The following is a 16,970-nucleotide window of genomic DNA, read 5'->3' on the forward strand; positions in this document are numbered from 1 at the left end:
ATCCTGTCCTCTCCTGGTGATTTTCTGTTTTTTATTTCCTTAACGCTTCCTTTACATCTTTTTCCTCAATATTCATTTCTTCGTTTGTCGTCACCTCTGGTGTTAATGGTTCATCATCGTCACCTTTAGCAAATAGGGATCGAAAGTAGTCTGCCCATGTTTCCTTCTGAATGTGTTTCGTTTTGATTATCCTCTGATCACTCTCCATATTTCTTTCTGTGTCCTATAGGAGTTGTGTTCGATATGTTTTGCTCTGCCAGTGTGCCCTTTTTATTTTTCTAAGAATTTCTAGTCAAATATTGTTATTTTTGTGTTCTAGCATATAGTTTTTTGCAACTGTCTACTCTGATCTAGTCCACTCAACACAACGTATCGATTACTTGCTACAAGTATCGTTTTCTTTGTGATGGAGTTCTCATTGGTCACAAAGGAGACTAAATACTATTACTATCTCAAATGTCCCTACAGTGGCCACAGTACCTTTGGTCTAAAACGAAACGAGTCCGTTAATGCTTTGGAGTTAACGTGTTAAAAAGGACATGTCAGTAAATTGTTGCTTCTTTGAAGAGGGCTTTGAAGGAAAAAAATGCTGCATTTTGGTTTTTTCAGAAATTTATTCCTTTAAAAATAACTAAGGTATAGTTACCCAAAACTAGACCGGATAAAACGAAAAAAGAATTATTATAAATAAAATAAAAACTTAAATAATTGGCCAATAATGATTTTCTCAAGACGAGAAAGAATTGGACTGTGGACTGTGACAATATGACCAATATCGTGTGTTGATGACCTCACTTTCATTTATTTCAAGCTTACTTACAACACAGTTAAAAAAAATACTAAACGTTGTTTTTTACAATATGCTATGAAGATTTTAAATACAATTCCCTTATTACCTATGTTGGAGTAACTTTTACTAAGTCCCTGTCGTTGTTCTATATGTGATTCAAATTTTTGTGAATGTATATAGACTTAATACATTGTAGCCGTAACCAATATCATTATTTTGTTGAGGATTTTAAATTCATCAATGACTTCTTATATATAATTTATTTTAATTTGTTTAAAAGAAAGGTTAAGATAAGTTGAAGACTTTATATGGTTCACAGAGGATGACTATATTGGATTCAAAAGTCTTTCCAGATAAAATTTCGACCTTTTGGGGCTCATCAATTTGACGATATCGTGAATCCAATGAACCTCCTCTCACATTAAGACGACGTTCTCTTCTACATTCATATGCTGATTATTTGAAGACTCCGAATCAACCACACCAAATTTACCCATCGTTTCTTGATGTTCTCAGGAACTCGTCCAACTTGTCACCATTGCAATGTTTATCTGACCGATAAACACATCTTTACCAAGTGCAAATCATAGACCAACCTGTATAAAGCATTAGACTTGAAACTTAGTCGTAAAAAAATGCTCAACAAATCTATAGAGATAACGAAAACTATCCTGCTTTTACGTGGTTCAACACAACAACCACAAATCTTTTCTGAGCAGCAGTTTGTAAAATACAGATTGCCATGATGGTTTATGCGATTAAATAAATAATTTTGACGATAGCGTGGCATAGCTGTATTTAGTCTTAAATCAAAATTATTTTTCATTATTATATTTATATTTTATATATTTCTTTACATTCAAGGCAGGAAGATATTGCCCGGATCAAGAAAAATCGGGCGCAAAATATCCTAGAGCTAACCCTGAACAAACACGTTTGCTTTCATATGCACCTCTTTTTGGCCTTGTTTGTTATACTAGCGTCACTCTAAAGTTCTATAGTTAATGTTACTTCAGCCGAGCCGAAAAAAGAAAGACCTAGAGAAAATGGTAACAAGTCCTTGGGGATTTCAGAAACCGATAAAACGGAGTAGTTTTGTTCTGATTTTTTAACAATTTAAAATCACAGAAATGGATAAGTGCAAATAAATCTGTTTTTATTAACTTTTTCAAAACTCAGGATTATTTTCAAAATACAAAAAAGTTTTGTTTGTGCAAATGTACAAACAACATATTTTTTGGATGATGGATAATTATATCAGAAGAAAAACAAGAAAATATTTAATTAACCTTAATAGCTAACCAATAGTCTACTTATGGTTGATTCAAATATGTGTCACATTTTAAAATGTTGTGTAATGATTTTGTTTTTGCATCATTTCTTCTAGGTTTAATTAATTTTTTCTTCCCAATAATTACATGGCCAAAACTGATCAATTCCAATTTTAAACTACGATCTATAAGATCTATTGTATTCCCCTTTTCTAAGAAAAAGAAAAATTACAAATTTTATTTAAAAAAAAACAAATTCTACAGATCGTTTTAACCCTATTTCCAATTCAGCTTCTAATCACATCCTGACATCTAACATTTATACTTAGAATAGGATTTTGAATGCTGTTTTGGTTTAGGCTTTTCCAAAGTTCAACCAGAAGTCATTCAAGTTGTTTTGCCAGTTCGGCCGAAACTTCCAAGCATATCTCAGACATATTCTATGACCAGCCCATTGTTTCATTACCAACTTCCAAGAGGTAGTCTCGAACTAATGAGGCTGAATAAGAGCATTATCGTGCATTAACAAAAAATAATAACTGAGATATTTAATGAAATATATAAGGCAGGAAAAATACCAGTAGAGTGGCTTAAATCGGAGTTCGTACCATTGCCCAAAAAAAAGGGGCAAAGTTTTTTAAAACTATAGGACCATAAGCCTAATGAGCCATCTGCTAAAGCTGTTTTTAAAAGTCATCCACAAAAGAATTTACCGTAAATAGGAGGAACAAATTGCGCCCAATCAGTTTGGATTTGTGAACGCCGTTGGAATGATAGAAGCTTAATTTAGCGTCCAGGTATTGTTTCAGAAATGTAGGGATGTCAGCTGTGATGTTTTTGCATGCCTGATTGACTACAAGAAGGCTTTCGATAGAGGCAGGCATGAACAAATGAAGGATGTGCTGAAGAGGACAGGGATTGCGTGAAGAGATCTAAAAATAATAGCTAACCTGTATTGGAGCCAATCAGCAGTGCTCCGAATAGATACAGAATATACAGATCAGGTCAAAATCTTATGGGGAGTGAGACAGGCGTGTATAATTTCACCACTGAAATCTGTACTCAGAGCACATTTTTGAAGATGCTCTAAAAGATATTAATGAAGGCATCTCAATAAATGGAGTCAAGCTCAATAACCTGCGGTATGTAGATAATACAATAGTGTTTTCCAATACAATAGAAGGGCTGCAAAACAAGTAGAACATATGGACTGAATATAAACACCAGCAAAAGCAAGCTAATGATTATCAGCAAGGAAAACATAACTGGAACAAATGTATGTGAACCAAATGAGAATCGAACGTGTCTCACAGTACAACTACTTGGGTACTATAATCAATGAGTCGCGGGACAATACCCAAAATATTAAATGTCTCATCGGAAAGGCAAAAAGTGCAGTCCTGATTGTGAGCTCCGTGTTCAAGAGTCATGACCTAACCCTAGAAACAAAAATAAGGCTCCTTAAATGTTACGTGTACTCAGTGCTTCTGTACGGGACATTAGAAGTATGTAGAAGAATGTAGAAACGTGGACATTAAAGGTGGAAACTCTATCAAAACTTCAGGCTTTTGAGCTATGGTTATACAGAAAGATTCTGAAGATACCGGACAGACAAAGTCGTCAATGAAGGAGTACTATGGAGGATGAACATAACCGCGGATTTGGTCAACATTGTGAAGGGCCGTAAGCTGCAGTACTTGGGATATATAATGAGAAATCATGGCAGATATGAGCTACTCCAAAGCATTTTGCAAGGCAAAATTGAAGGAAAATAGGGCCCCAGAACGAAGAGTATCCTAGCTTGCTAACCTCAGAACATGGTTAAGACATAAGCATAGAAAGACTTCAACACAGCTATTCCATATAGCAACCAACAAAGTCACCATAGCCAGAATGATCGCCAACATTGGAAACGGACAAGCACCCTAAGAAAAAGAACAAAGAAAATTTGGACAATATAAGGGACAAAAGGCACTAGGTATATATTACATGGCAATAGCTAAATAATAATTAAGAAATACATGGTAATATAAAACAACTTAAGAACTTAAAATCTATAGTGTGTGTAATTTCATATAATATATTAAAAAGATGCGGTTATCCAGACACATGAGTTGTAGAGCGATTGGATCCCCGGGGTATGCTCTTAGCTTACATTTCTCGACCAGATGACGAAGGGATTGGCTTGCACTTCCACAGTCGCAGTTTGGTGTCGGGAATTTTCCCCAGACCAAACTACGACTGGTTCTATAACAAGTGCCCACCAAAGGTCTTTTAAAGCTTCCCACAACTTTGTCCTCCAAACATTGTCATAGACCTTTTCCAAATCCACAAATGGACATTTCTGTATTTGTCCATTTGTTTTAATATATAGTCAGTTACGTTTGTGTATGTTTCAATTAAAGATTCTTCTTTTTATTGCGCCGTCTCCTTTCCAAGGTTGACAATCCAAATGGCAATTGTAGCTTTGGAAACTGCTGCACAAAAGATTTTTGTGGATCAACGGTAAAACTATCTCCTCAGGTCTTGCCACGAGTTCTGGCATCTTCCAACTGATCTTTCGCCCTGCACTTTATCTTCCAATATAATTTGGAGTAATTCATATCTTTCACCTCTCAGAACATTGTAACATTTTTTTTATTAATATATTAAATTAATTTTAATTCCTTTTACCCATGTGGATGATACGCTGATGGTCGTGTTTACGATCAGAAATTTTTATTGGAAAACTACCGGAATATGACTGAAGAATCTACCTAAGTATTTATTTAGAGACGCCGGTCTGGCGAATCCTTAGCTAATCCTCTTTTTCATAAAAGCGGTAATTGTCGTCGAACGCCCGTTATAATGGTTTTCGGGAAAAACCTAATCTAGGAGATTTGATATTCCATCACGTTTGTAGGTAGAAGTATACCGTTATGTTCAATGTTAGTAAGAACTTTTTACCTGCTCAGAAATAGATACAGGCTGGCCTATCATTTTTGGGGGGAAGATACCCTCACCTTTTCTTGGGTAGCTTGGTAAAATTTTAGAGGAACCAAGTCACTTATCGGTGGGCATTCGACGAGTTAAGACGCTTAGTTCACATTATCGTATCTGCTACCTTACCGTCTCTGTGCATTTTCTTTATAAGTGTGTATACCTTTATTAGAGTTTTTTTATCTCACAGTATATTAGTTTAAGTATAGTTGTAAAGCACCTTTAAGGGTAATTAAATTCAGTGTTTAATACCAGTATAGTATTAACTTCAGTGACTTAAAGCAGCAGTCGCCAGGAATTACTGTAAGTTGACATAATTTTAATATCTCCACCTATCTGGGCAAGTAACATGGTATAGCATCATATCATCTTCCATTATCTGGACGTATCTAACGATCATACATGTCTTCAAATGTAATTGAGAGTAGCTACTGAATTTTGTAGTCAATTAAAGAACATTCTATATTTTTTTTTGTTACGAATCAAATAATCGACTTAACCAAGTGCGGTTTGGTTAAATTTTTATGTTTTCACTTTAGTAACTTTTTTTGTATTTTTGTAAATTTAAATTTTATTAATTTTTGTTATCTTTGGTGTTTGTTATAATTTTTTATTCATTTTTTTTGCTGTAATATCTCGAGATACGCCCAAACTTTATTTGTGCATGATTGTGTTATACTTATATCTTTGTAAAGGTATTTTCTAATTATATTTCTGCTATTTTTTTATATGTATACCTACCACCATTTCATAGTTGTTTGTGTATTTTTATTACTTGTGTTGCATTCAGCAGCGTCGTAATTTTGTTGTTGTTTAATATATTGTTATTGTTTTATGTATGTATTTTATTTGTCGACTCCTAACAAAGTTCCCTGATATATTTGCTTTTTACCTTTAAATATAACTATACCTTTGACCAGTAGAAAGATCAGGCTTAAGTTTCGTAGGTAAGTAAGTGTAATACCTTGTATATTTATTTTTTGTTTAGGTAGAGTGTTGACCAAATTTATTCAATAATTAACAGTTGATATATTTTCTTGGGTTTGATCTCTGAACCTAAATATCTTTCCTTATCTCTTTTCTTTTCTAAGGTTTCTTAATTTTCTCCTTAAACCCCAAAAAATTAAGTGGCGCTCTGTTCCCTATCTTATCTTATCTTTGGTAATTTTACCCATCTATCTTTTTGTTCATTTCTGTATCTTTTCCAATATCTATTATCGTATCTTTACTTATTCCGTCCGTTGGACCCATTCCTGGTTCCAAAAGCTAGTTTCGAACCCACGACTCGCTCTCCACCAACCATCTGGCTGCCGTCCGCAGTGTCTCCATTGGTGACCTTTCTAGCACCATCCAAAAAAGGTTTCCGAGGTTACAACATGACCCAAGTAATGTATTTTTCTCTCTTTGATTATGCCGAGCAATTCTTTTTGTTTACTCATGCGCCGCAGTACCTTACCATTGGTAACTTTTTTAATCCATGGAATTCTCAGCAACCGTCTGTATGTATACATTTCAAAGGCATCTATTCTTTTTTATGTTTCAGAGTCCATTGTCCAACTTTCGCAGCCATACAGCAAAACAGAGAACACATAACATCTGAGCTCTAGACTAAGGTCTGATCTTGTAAAAAACGTTTTCATGTTCATGAGTGTTTACCTCGCTTGTTCGATTCTTGACGGGATTTCTTTTTTTGGGTTACACTGGCTGTTGATATTTGCTCTCAAATATTTTATGGAAGTTACCTGTTCTATTATTTGTCCCTTGGCGTACATGTACGTTTGTTGGTATCTTTGAAAATATTAGAATTGTAGTTTGAGAAACTACTGCATTTATTATATTTTGTAGTTCTTGTGCGTTGCTTGCTATTAGGATGGTCTCATCAGCGTACTTGATGTTTTCTATGCTGGTTCCGTTAATCTTAAGATCACCTTGAACCTCGTCTAATGCTTTTCTGAATATAGATTCCAAATACAGATTAAATAAAAGTAGTGATAAGGCGCAACCTTGTCGCACTCCTCGTCGGAGTCGTATATCTTCGGATGTTGTGTGCTCTATTTCAATTGTTGCCGTTTGGTGCCAATATAGTTCTCAGAATTTCGATCATCTTTTGATGGTTAACGCAGTCAAATGCTTTTCGATAATCAATAAAACATGCATATACATCTACATTCATGTCTCTGCATCATTGTGTTAACACATTTAAGGTACCGTATTCCCAGTGCATTTCGAAATCCGAATTGGGTGTCACTCATCTGAAACACTTTTTGTAAATTCGTGTATGAATGATTCTGAGAAAAGTTTTAAGGACCTGAGACATCATGCTTAATATTCGATAGTCATCACAGTGTGAGGCGATTACTTAAAGATTAAGCTGCAGTATTAACGTCACTTATAATGTAAAAAATACGACTGAAAAAGATTGGTTTACTAAATTTTACCGAAATAACTTTTTTAAAGTATAAGCGTTCTTATCTAACAAGTATTTAACCATTTCCATAAATCTGCGCAAATCATATCGAGCATTGAGATATTTAATCTGCATTCCAATACGAATATTCTACTCGTAAGACATCCATAATAAGGTATTAATGTGATCGAATAAGCTTTTGACGATTATAAGTTATGCCGGTTATTCCGACTTTGAGAGCATTTTACGCTTTCTGTTGTGGAAGTTAATTAAATCGATGGAATGAATATACGTCTAAATAAAAATTTTTAAATGACAGTAAAAATTGTGTACTCGTTATATTAAATTCGAGAATAAATGCAAAAGATTTTTTAGAATATTATGTGAAATAGAATGAAAATGTGGATTTGAGCGTCGCGTTAACTCACTTGTTTACGAATATGAAAACGTTCTTAGTAGGACTTCCCACTCCCTTGCCGAATTCAAACACGCGACGCAGAGTCCAGGCGGAATCTGTTTTGAATTGGACCTTTTCCATAGGACTCTATTTTTTGCTCGAGTCACTTCAGGATGTACGTGTATCAATTATCACGATATCTTGTCACTTGCGCATCACGCAAAAATTTTTATATAAAAAATACTTGACAAGATGGGTATTTGTTTAAAAACGAGCCCTCTATCACTTATGGTTAGGAGGCAAATGCATGCCAACTTTAAGGGCCCTCGCGCACTAGGCGGCCTGATTGCTGCAGCCGGGCTGCGGCAGCCACTCAAACCTTGGCGGTTTACGGGAGTCCACGTACTAGGCAGCCAAAGCGAGTGAAGATTCTGAAGGGAATTGAATATGACTGCCTTCAGTTACCGCGCACTTGTCGTGCAAGCGAGACCTATCCCCAATGATTTTAAAATGACTTTTGACACTGAAAAATTAATTCGGGAAGTTAAAAACCGTTATGTAATAAGGAAAGGCGATTTGAGGTATATCTTCTCAATATTAAACTGATCAAGAAGGAAAAAAACGAGAATAGAAAGAAATTACCAATATAATTTTTGTCAGGGTGATCTACCAGCCTTTTCCTTATTTTGCGTCTTTTACAAGACAAACGGTAAATACTTATGGCCTCCTCCACGTCCTTATCGCTTTATATTTACATTCGCTTCATATTAAAGAAAGGACAACTGGCCGTTCGTCGATTGGCTGCTACAACTGGTTCCTCATGTATGTCGGCTGCCGCAGCCAGTGCTCGGGGGCCCTAAGCTTCGATATCTTGGCAACCAATAAACCAAACGCATTTTTTTAAAGAATCCTATTTCAAAGTTCTGTAATTGTACAAATTTTTTTGGTATGTGTAAAACTTGCGAAATTGTGTTTTATTTATTTATAAGCCAAAAAATGGTTTATTAGTTGACCAAGTTAGGTGCATTTGAAAGCTTGAGCCTTTCTTTATAATATGGGTCATTTTGGGTCAAAAACCGCTCATTTTGGGTCCAGCATAATTTTGCAAATTTGCAATATTTCTTGTGGACCCTGGATTCCCAAATTATTATACAAACACTATTCAACAGATCCTAATAAAATTTACATTAATCGTATTATAACTTGTTTCCAGGCAAAATATTAGGCTTTAAGTTATGTTCAAAGGGTTGAAAAATTTTAAAAGAGGAACTTCATTTTTGCACTATTATCCCAACTATTGCTATTTTTTTAAACAATAAACATTAAATTCTCAATTCCTAGCTTTAGTCTGTTTTTCGTCTGTCTGTCCATTTTGGTCTTCTTTTCGGAAGATCTCTCCTGGACTATCACGGAGGTTTCACACTCAGTAAGTATCAGAACTTTTAACTGTGCTATCGACACGTTCTATCGTTGCCATGTAAAATAAAGATAATTTTATATTGTTACACGTTAAAAAATTTTCAATTGTAATATATATTGTTTCATTTATATTACATATATTACATTTGTACGATTGTTCGCATAGGATTACAAATTGTAATATTGTCTCTTAACGAATATAAAAAAACTACACGCTCCACCAAATAAGAATAGAGGGTTGATTGTTCCAATGGGAAATAAAAATAAACTAAGCTCATGTCAATAAAATTAATGATACCCATACCCTTTTAAATTTTACCCCTTCTGCGATCGATTATAATATTTGAGATGTGGCAACATCGGTTGGTCTCCCTTTAGATATGAATATAAATTACTCTTGCATGGTGGTGATCATATATTATGTTAACGACGTATGTGAAGCCCAAAATTATTATTTTTTTACAGTTGATGTGTTGAAATAATTAAAATTTATTTCCCTGTACTTTCTCCTGCAATAGGAACAGCTAAAATAAATACAACAAATATTCATAAAAATTTACATCATTCGGGAATAATTAATAAAACAAATTTATATAAAAAGTAAAGATCGGAATTTTTGTCGGAAATTTTTTAGTCAACTAACGACAGAAATTTTTACGGACGAAGCAAAAATTCATAACTAGATTTTCAAAAAAGTGAAAAATATGTGCATAAATATGCATTTTTTTAAGAAAATATGCATACTGTCAAAGGAAACATATATTAGATAATATAAATAAATTTAAAAACAAAGTAGTTTAATTGTAATTTACTAATTAATTGTAATGAAAGTAATAAAAAAGTAAAATACTATTCCTTGGAATTATGGAAACAACAAATGAGCAAATGTTTTTCAAAATTTTCCAATAAAAACTTATGGCTTCTATCGGTGTACATATATTTGTAAATTGAGAAACTTCTTTCTTTACTTGGTTCTAAATCTATTCGCAAAAATTACCAAGAACGTAAGCTACCTCAGAAGTTTCTGAAAACCATTGTTTTTTTGAATTATTGTTTCAATTTTTTGAAAAATATCTTTTCTAATGTCAACTTTAACAATTTGGCAAGCTGATCTAATTTTGTTTATTAAGGCTAAGCTTTCTACAAAGGAAACTTTGATGATTCTAATGGAGTAAATATGTATGATCTGTATATATGCTGTATGATCTGTATGATCTGCTTCTGTTCATTTTTCTGCCTATTTAGAATTGACGCTTGTAGAAAATTAAATGTGTGATTTATATTGATGGAGTGGTCGGTTAACGCACAAGCTTTTGATTTGTTTGTTTTTACACCACTTTTGTGAGCAACGATTCTTCTGTGTAATGTACGAGAAGTTTCTCCTATATAAACCTTATCACAGTCTGAGCAAGGTATTTGATACACTACTTTAGAACTTTCCTTGGTTGTTAGAGGATCTTTATTTTTTGTGTATAAATGTGCTATGGTTTTGATATTTCTAGTGACAATTTTTAATATATATATATATATATATATATATTTACCACATCTGTGCCGAAACGTAATATATTATGTTCTAAAAACATGTAAAATTTGATCTATTATCTGTGTGTCAGTAAACGTGACGAAAATTTAGAAAATTTTTAATTGTAACATATTTAAAGATTGAATTGTTCCATTGCATAAACCTATAAAACTCAATTACAGAAAATAATATACAATTCTTTTAGATTTATTAAAAATGTATTTCCTTGATCTCTTCCTGTCTTTGTAGTACGAAGCGGGTTTAATTGTTACAAGTTATTATTAAAGTAATAATTGCAATGTAATTATAAAAATTATAAGACATTTGCATAATATGATAATTTAAGTTATTAAAAAATACTTTCATATTTAATTACACTGAGTATTATGGAGCAATTATTTATTTTGTTATTTTATTATAATCATAAGGCTATGTTTCTTTATAGGTACGCCTAAAATATATATTATTAAACTTTGATATTATTTAAACCATAACAATTTTACTTGATAGGGTTACTTTTTTTCTGTTCCATGATGCATCATGGATAAACGTCTACAAGATATCCAGTAAAAAGATTTAAAATCCGTTAATTTAACGATCGATCCTCAATAATTATTTTCATCAACGCTATCCAAGCAAAAAATTACATATGTCTTGTTTTAATCTGAATTTGTATCATTGGTTTATAAATTAATTTTGATTATCATTGTAAAACATAAAAAAATCAGCCAAAACCTTTAACACAGAACTTTAATCAAAAATTAAAAAAATTAACAAAACTATAAGTAACAATAATAAATAAGATCAAAGAAGATGCTGTATATGTGCGCCACCAGCATCTCTACATAACGTAACTGTTCTTCTCATTGAGTCTATATTTTTTAGGACCCACGGGGTATTACTTAACTCCTTTAATATGATTTTCTATTCTTTGTCTAAGATCTTCCAAACCCGCTACATGAGTTTTAAAAAACAAATAATACTAATAATAAAATATTACGATAACAACAAATTTTTTAAAATGTGGTCACAGAAAGAAATCGCAGTAAGTCAAATCACAGGTTCGAGAGGGGAATATAATGGACGTATTTGAACTGCTGATCCTATTTTTGAGAAACTCTATAGCAACATTTAAATTTTGCAGCGTTCTATGAATTCGAGCACCATCTTGCTGAAAATATCCTTCTATTAATTCATCATCCATCAATTGGAGTTAATTGGAGAATTATAAACGGAGTTAAAATTTCTTGACTAATATACTACTATAATAAATAATACTTGCTTATAGCTTACAGCAGCCCAAACTCTGTGGATATAAAGGCTTTTCAATAAATTAATGCGGGTTATCCGCACTCATATTCTCATATTCTCATATCCTCATATTCTCAGAATTTGTGTACCCAGAAAGATGAAACCAACATTCGTCAGTAACAAAGGTTTTGACTAATACATCATCATTATTACTGAGATTGTTCAGAAACCAATTACAGAAGGCCTTTGGGGATAGTCGTTTAGGTTATTGTAAACGATACGGATGAATATGTAGATCTTGTTTAAGAATACGTAGCAAGTTCCATACGCAAGATCTACCTGTTGATGTAAATGCCGAATTGATATATCTGGCTGATCTACAGTAACCGTTCTGACCAGTTCGATGTATTCTTCAGTTCGCACTTTAGGTCTGCCTGCCGCTGATTTGTGAGTTACGCTTCCCGTTTTTTTAGAAACATCTACAACACTACAAATAGTTCTTTCTACAAAAGACGTCATTATGAACCGCAACATTGGGAAATTCTTTAACAAAACACATCCTCCGTTAATTCTTTGGCCATTCCTAAAATACATTTCGAGTATAGATCGCTTTTGTTCATCGGTGAAAACCATTTTTAATAATAATTTTGTTTACTAAAACTTGAAAAGTCAAAGTTGACGTAAACTGACAAGTATATCGGAATTAATGATAGACATGCGCTGTATAGCTATCTCTGTCCTTCAAAGCCCACTATAATGACAATAATTTTGGACCAGTGGATATATGGCTATTGAAATGCATCTTTTATTTAGAGCAACGGTATGTGTCTATTTGGTAATGTTTATTCTTAATTGGTTTAATGTTTAACCAGAAGACATTTCGAACTTTAGTGTCCTTATTTTTTCTGCGGTATTTCACTGTTATTTAATATCCTCATTTCCTATCTGGTCTTTTCTTGTATCTAGACTTTCTAACTATTAATGTCCTCATATCAGATATTTTTAATGTTGGACTGGTGCTATTTTACTACGTCTGTACTGGTTATTTTATAGCAACCAATATCACTATCACCATCATCATCATCATCATCATCAATATCACCATCATCAATATCATGTAGCGCTTCAATCCTGGGTGGGTTTTTGCTGACTTTATAATTTTCTCCAGAAGCTTGGTCGTCCATCAATCTGCTGTCCAGTAGAATATTCATGTTTTAGAGATATGAGTAAATTCCACAAGGAAACTTCCTGTAGTTCCTGTAGCTGGCTGTATACCATATACCACAAAAAATGTATTTGAAAATCCATTATAAAAGCTATATAATTAAAACAAACTATCGGGCTACATCACAGAACGTTTTCGGAATTAATATTCCATCATTAGTGTATCTAACTGTACATGTCTTGAGCCACTAGCCACTTTTTAATTTGAATCTAAGTTGCATTATTTGATCTTATATGCTATGATGTTTAAGTTACAATTGGAATTGATAACATGGCAACGTAAGAATCCACTGGAAGTTGCTGGTCCTAAGACAAATTGTCGACGAGGACTTGTTGCTATCAAGCTCTCATAGTATGAACAGTTGGTTGACTGTTGATCTGTTTGTCCTAAAGCGAGCCTGGTATGCTCCCAAAATATTTTCAGTAGAAGCGGATAATCTTCTAATAAGGATATTTCAGAGGATTTTGGAAGCGCTGTTCAGTCATTCATGTCTCCTTTTTTGTGGATGGGCATATCGATAATTCTTTTTCATCTAGTTAGAATTTTTTCTTCTTGCTATACATTCCACTGGTATCTTATCACTTCCGGAGTAACTGGTGCTTTGTCTTTTTTAAATTTGTTTTTGTTGTCTTGGTCCTTTCAACAGAGAGTTATAAAATGTTTATATTGTCTAACAATAGTCAATATACTTTGCAATGGTATTTTTAGTATTGGTTTTCCTTACTGTTTTAAGATAATCTGATTTAAAAAAAAACGTGCTTTACATTTTAGAACTGCTGTTCTCCACGGTTATTTATAGGGTATATATTTCCTAGCCATTTTTAGGATACTTAGGGTGTTTTCTAGATAAATTTTAAATATTGGCGATGTGCAGCATCCTTGGGGAAGTCCTGGTGATGTTTTAAAAGAGAATATTTTATCCACAATTATTCGCCATTTCATTTCGTCTATACAATTCCTTGTTGGATTTATTAATCTGGTGTGGATATGTACCTTTTTGGCATTAGTTTGACACTACGGAAATTTCTGCCTACTCGTCGCCTGTATTTGCACTAATTTCCTCCTTTAGTTTATTCTTTAGCACTTCTCCGCACAATATTATAGCTATTTCTTACAGTTCGAAACACCGTTAATTGTATTTTACTTCATTATGTGTATGTCTTCTAATTTCCAACTAACCTCATTCGGCTCTTTAGTTTATTCATTGTAGTTAATTTAACCAATAAACAGCCAAAATAACTTTTACGGTGAATAACAGTAGATCAATCATTTTGCATCAAGTGCAGTTGTTGCAATAAACACAAAATAATAAATAATGACGAAATAATTTAGCCGACATATAAACCGTTATGAAATTAGCAAAGAATATGCAGGAAACAGAACTAATTTAATCATCTGCTGTTACAAAATATGCTATGGAAGAAACGACGGGTAATTTATAAGTGATATTTAAAATTAGTGACAGCGCTTATTTTCTAGCAATGACCAACGCTACTGGAAAGCCGTTAGATTATGTTTGAAGAGGCCAGCTAGTCTGAGATTTTCCTGTAGCAGCGACACTAATTCATTCCTTTATTATCATGTTTAAATTTATTTTTTACTTTATTTTTGTATTACTTAATTATTAAATTAGTTTTAGTTAATTATTAGTCCAGTCGTCAGAGACGAAAATGCCACTGAACCGCCAAAAATCATTCGAACAAGCTCCTCAATTTTCCTGAGAATGTCAATTTTGACACCCCATAAAAGATACAATAAAGTTTGCCACTCCTACCCACGGCTTTCGCCCTATGCCCTCCAACGTAGTTGGTGCAGAGGGGGGGAATAAATGGAGACATCGATTTGCCAAGAATTTTTACGCCGTAGAAAAAGATTTTTCAACCAAGAAATGTAGCTGAGGTAATTTTGAACAACAGTTTTCTGTAGAATGAATCGTTCTCACAGAAACTCTGAAATATTTTTTTTCTAAAAAACTCATACAGAAAAAACATACAGATTCTTGTTAGATCGACGTTTTCTGTTTCCCATCGTTTTCGTTCTAAACAAAAATCAACTATTGTAATCCATCTGGATTTTTTGATTGATTTTTTTAACTAAATATTAACCAATTACAACAGAAGTTTTCATTTTAATGTAAAAGTTTTCAATCTTGAGAATTGCGAAGCTTTTAAGACTGGCTTGAGATTTTATAGTGAAGAAGCCGAAAAGAAAGATCATATAAAATATAGGATGATTAAAGAAGGAATAATTAGATACACAAAATGATCTAAACACTCTCGACAAACTTTCGGGTACCAGGTCAATATAGAATAGCTACACATTCATTATAGAATATTTAAAGGTCTGATTTTAACAAAAAAGTACTACGTATTTTAATACAGGCGCTGGAGAGCTATCTTCCTGGATGTGGCCCAAGCCTTCGATAAGGTATGGCATGAAGGCCTTATCATAAATTGAATAGAGCACTACCGAGGCAGCATTGACAATTATTAGAGTCGTACTTAACTGAAAGACACTTCAGAATAAAGCAGGAGGACACCTACACAGAGTTAAAGGAAATCAAGGCGGGAGTGCCGCAGGGAAGTGTGCTCGGCCCAGTTCTCTACTTGTTATACACTAGCGATATCTCTGATCTCGAAAATGGAACAATTGCAGCATTTGCTGGCGACAAAGCTGTTCTGACAGTGGGAAATAATCATGAAGAAGCTGTAAGAAATCTACAATCTTCAGTGAACAAGATTATTGGACCAAAAAATGGAAATACAAAAAATTGTACTGGTTGCATGGAAGAAACTCTCCATAGATAATAAATTTTTGATCTATTAAACAAATACGAACATACCGGTATGGTCATACGGTGCTCAGCTCTTGGGTTGTGCTAGCAAGAACAATATTTTACAGATACAACGCTTTCAGAAAAAAGTATTAAGCAGCAGCGTCGATGCCCCTTGCTACATAAAAACAGCTTCACAGAGATTTGAAGATAGAGACTCTTGAATAGATAGTAAGGAATTCTGCCAACAATCATGAGCAAAGATTGAATCAAGATATGAATATCGAACCTCTTAAACTCCTGGATAATAGAGAATTAGTAAGAAGTCTGAAGAGGATAATGCGCTTCGAGAGCTAGTGTAGTAATTAGTAAAAGACCCTGTAGAAACATTACTGAATGTAATTAAAGTTTTAAGTATTAATTAGTATTAATTTCGAACGGACCAGAACTGCTCATTATTATTTCTGATCAGATTGCAGTGTAAAAGACACCTTTTAAGGGGTGTTTTATTAAAAACAATAAAAATATTTTAATACAAATACGCCATTTTAACAAATGGTGAATCTGTGAGGTAAAGCTTGAGAATGAGGATACAACAGATATTATAAGTGCAGTGTGATGTCTAGAGGGCTTCTCCCCTAAGAGTTATAGCAGAAACCTATTTTATTTCTACGTCATTTAGGTATATGTTTTTAGGCGTAAAGTTAATATTGCAGCTTGTAAACTTGTAACATATGCTTGTAAAATTGTAACATATGTTACAGGTAGAGAAATAACTCACAACAAAAATGAGCTTTTAATACATTAAGTCACAGTACTATAATAGTAAGTAAGTAATGAGGTATAATTCAGAAATGATCTCGGGAGAGTATAGGTAATGTTTTCGAATGCAAATGGCATTGCAAATTAAATAATGATTTATAATTCAATAAG

This window comes from Diabrotica undecimpunctata, chromosome 7, assembly GCF_040954645.1.
Source record: "Diabrotica undecimpunctata isolate CICGRU chromosome 7, icDiaUnde3, whole genome shotgun sequence".
Lineage (NCBI taxonomy): Eukaryota > Metazoa > Arthropoda > Insecta > Coleoptera > Chrysomelidae > Diabrotica > Diabrotica undecimpunctata.